The 4208-nt window shown below is 44.1% G+C and overlaps 1 non-coding gene across 1 annotated transcript; it reads right to left on the bottom strand.

Moving 5' to 3' along the window:
- Positions 1–1993: 1993 nt before the first annotated feature.
- On the bottom strand, positions 1994–2100 carry LOC130497936 (small nucleolar RNA R71). The gene has a single exon (XR_008936980.1). It is a non-coding gene; the product is annotated as a small nucleolar RNA R71 (small nucleolar RNA).
- Between the last annotated feature and the right edge of the window lie 2108 nt (positions 2101–4208).

The raw sequence follows: 4208 nt of genomic DNA, 5'->3' as shown, positions 1-4208 counted from the left end.
GGTATTGGAACACCACATGGAGTTCTTGGAGACATTTGGAAGCAATGTGATCAAAAAGGAGGTGAAAGATGAGCATGGATGGAGGCCTTAGAGAAATCTTCTTTTGCTAAGATTTTGTGGAGACACAGGAAATTGAGTTAGCTTTCTAATGGAAGTGGTTTCAAGTCATTTGGAGATGTAATGGAGAAGTTACGATCAATTTACTAGAGGCATATCCATCCTGGTCGAGAACCGCAGAGTGACCTTCCGGAGCGACCCCCTAAGGTAGCTCCCAACCAGAGCGACCAACCAGAGCGACCCACCTAAGTAGCTCGCGTTTTCATCGCCCGGAGACACAAAAAAGGAGGCTGGAGCGACCTCTCAGAGCGACCACCCAAGGTCGCTCCAGCCCCTTTTGCTACACGATTTTATGATTTTTCAAGGACCTTTTTGCAATTTCTTATGCACGTTTTTACTCTGAAAAACCTAATGTTTAAGTATGTTGTAGCCACCTTTTGGCAGATAATCTTTGATCTATTGAAGAACACAAACTCTCTTAAGAAAAAGATTTCTTTTTGGCTTGATTTGTGATTGTTCTTGTGATTTCTCTTCTATTTCTCTATATGATTCATCTGAAATCCATCATGGGTTTAAGAGGAATCATGGGGATTAGTGAGTAATCACCTTTTGGATTCATGGATTAGGGAGATTAAGGGTGATTAGGCTAGTTCTAGGATGTTTTAGTGTAGATCATTCTTGTTTCTTGCTAGTAGAGTATTCATAATGCATCATTTGAGTAGGCCACTCAAAGGGTGATCTCTAGGCATTTCCCACCCAAAAGGTGTTTGATGAAATGCCTGAGTCAACTCTCCTAGGCTTTTAGTGTACTTTGCCAAAGAGATTTGTTGTTAAAGATGCTAAGATAGCTAATAGACTTGTTAGTAATGATTGCTTGCATGTTATTCAACCAAAGACATTTGATGTTTGAGACATGTTAGCAAATGAGCATTCATCTAGACATAGAGCTTGCTTAGAATTGTGTCTAGGCTTAAGGTTAATAGTTTGATTGATTCATTTGTCATCCTTTGTTCGAAGCCTGATCACCCAAGGTCTAAATCCCTAAACCCATGAGTTCTCCTTTCCAATAGATTAAAAGTATCATTTTTATTGCTTTGCTTTAGCTTTAATCATTAGTATAGAAATCATCAAATCACTGATTGCACTTAGATTAGGCAAATACTTGCATTCTCACTGCTTTGAGTCCCTCAGATTTGGTTCGACAAAATACTACCACTATACTATCATTTGACTTAGGAGCCTCAAAACTCCTAACATCAAATTGGCGCCGTTGCCAAATTCTGAGTTTGATTTGAACATTGAGATTTAGTCATTTGCTTGAGACTAAGTCATTTTTATTTTTGTAAGTTACTGATTCTCTTCTTCACTCTTTGTGATTTTCAGGTGTATGAACTTGAGGAGCAAGGGTACATCAAACCTTGTTCCAAGAGCCACATACATAAGAGCTTTAGAGAGAGAGTGTACTAGAAAGAGAAGACAAGAAGAGCAACAGGCTCAACTGCAGCCACTGGAAGCTGCAATGGAAGAACAACAAAATCCTCAGAACCCCAATGGACCTCAACAGCGACCAGCTCGCCCCATTGGCACTTATGACCGCCCCAACATCCATGGTCCTAGACTTGGAATTCGAGCACCAGCTGTGGCTGCTAACAACTTTGAGATCAAGTCAGGACTGCTAAACTGCATAGAGAACAACAAGTATCATGGTCTGGCTGTGGAGGACCCATTTGATCACTTGGATAAGTTTGACAGCTACTGTGGTATGTCAAAGACTAATGGTGTGTCAGAGGATGCCTTAAAGCTCAAGCTATTCCCTTTCTCTTTGGGGGATAAGGCACGTCAGTGGGAGAAGTCTCTACCAAGTGACTCCATCACCACTTGGGAAGACTGCAAAAGGGCATTCTTGGAGAAATTCTTCTCTACTTCAAGAACTGCTAAGTTGAGGAATGAGATCTCCAGCTTCCAACAGAAGAACTTGGAAGGATTCAGTGAAGCTTGGGAGAGATTCAATGGCTACCAAGCTCAGTGCCCACACCATGGATTCTCTAAGGAGAGCTTGCTGAGCACATTCTACAGAGGTGCTCTTCCTAAGTACAGAGCCAGACTGGATACAGCTAGCAATGGGTTCTTTTTGGGGAGAACTGAGGAAGAGGCAGAGGCTCTGGTTGACAACATGGTTAAGAGTGATGCAGTCTACAGTGGAGACCATGACAGAAGCAGCAGAGGTGATGACAATCAAACAAGGAATGAGATAAAGGCTCTTCAGGAGAAGATTGACAAACTCATTGCTGATAAGGCCACACAAGCGCAGGTGAACTTTGTTGGCAACCCAAGCCAGGAGATACCTCCTACTGTCAATGAGGTTGAGGGTTTGGAAGGGCAAGAAGAACTGTGTTTCATCAACAGTAATGGTAGCTGGTACAAGAAGGAACCCAACTTTCAGTACAACAACTACCAACAGAAGCCCTATTCAAACAACCAGCAGAGTGGTTATCAGCCTCGAAACAACCAGCAGAGCAACTATCAGCCTCAGCAAAACTCTTCTCCTAGCTCCTCTGCCCCTCAACAGAGCAGCACTGATGCCTTACTGAAACAGATCTTGGAGTCTCAGACTAGAAGTGAGAAGCATGTTGGCTATGAGCTGAAAAATCTCCACTCCAAGATCGATGGAAGCTACAATGAGCTCAACAACAAATTCTCCAACCTTGCTTCTTCTGTCAAGAATTTGGAGAATCAGTTTGCTTCCATGAGCTCCCACCAGAACCGCCAGCAAGGATCTCTACCTGGAAAGTCAGATCAAAACCCCAAGGAAGCAAAAGCTGTCACACTTAGGAGTGGTAAGCAGTTGACTCCTGTAACCCTCACCAAGGATGCTGAGAAACAAGGTGAGGAGGTAGCCATCAATCTAGATGATGAAGTGGTCATTGTTGATGAGAAGACAGATGCTGAGATCTTGGAGAAGATTGTGAAAGCCAAGGGTAAAGGAAAGGTTGGGGAAGAGAAGAAAACAACAAAAGATGGTGAATCTGCTGCTCCAGCAAGTGAGAGCTCTCCTGTCCCCCCTCCCTATGAACCAAAGCTTCCATTCCCTGGTAGATTCAAGAAGCAGCTGCTACAGAAGTACAAGGCTTTGTTTGAGAAGCAGATGAGTGAAGCTCAGGTTACAATGCCCATCATTGATGCTTTCATGCTGATTCCTCAATACAGCAAACTCCTGAAAGATGTTGTAGCTGCTAAGAAGAAGGAGATGGAGGGCATGATGGTTCTAAGTCATGAGTGCAATGCCATAATTCAGAGGCTTGATGCTCCAGAGAAGCTAGAGGATCCAGGATGCTTCACACTACCTTGTGCTCTTGGACCTATGGTGTTTGAGAAGTGTCTCTGCGATTTAGGAGCTAGTGTCAGCTTGATGCCTTTGTCTGTGGCAAAGAAGCTTGGATTCACTCAGTACAAGAAGTGTAGACTCTCTCTGGTGTTGGCTGATCGTTCAGTGAAGTACCCTGTGGGTATCCTAGAGAACCTCCCTGTGAAGATTGGAAGGTATGAGATACCTACAGACTTTGTGGTGCTTGATATGGGTGAGGAGGCTCAAGACCCATTGATTCTTGGAAGGCCATTCTTAGCTACTGCAGGAGCTATTGTGAATGTGAAAGAAGGGAAGATTAACCTCCATTTGGGCAAGGAGAACATCCTCCACTTTGACATCAAGGAGAAGATGAGGAACCCCACTGTATTTGGACAAGCCTTCACCATTGAAGAGATGAATCCTCGTCCTGCAGATGATCACTTTGATGAGCTACCACCTGAGGAAGATGGGGAGTCAACTCCACTCTCTGCACCTAGTCCAGCCTGATCCAAAGGAGGCAAAGTCAAGCTAGAGACTTAAAACAAGCTCACTTGGGAGGAAGTCCCATGAGTATCCTTGTATATATTGCATTAGTATTTGCATTATCATTCTATTGCATAGAACAATGGGAAAGTGAAGTTGTGTGCAGGTATTGAGCAGAAAGTCGGACACCAGAGCGATCTCATCGCAGCGACACCTCTAGGTCGCTCCACCTGGGAGCGACATGTCTAGAGCGAGATGCCGAGGTCGCTCGCGTCACACGAGAATGGAAACACAGAAACTGACCGTGGAGCGAGGTCTCCGC

Source organism: Raphanus sativus, chromosome 1 (genome assembly GCF_000801105.2).
Source record: "Raphanus sativus cultivar WK10039 chromosome 1, ASM80110v3, whole genome shotgun sequence".
Taxonomy (NCBI): Eukaryota; Viridiplantae; Streptophyta; class Magnoliopsida; order Brassicales; family Brassicaceae; genus Raphanus; species Raphanus sativus.
Note: the sequence above shows the minus strand (reverse complement) of the source record. Positions and strands in the feature narration are given on the sequence as shown.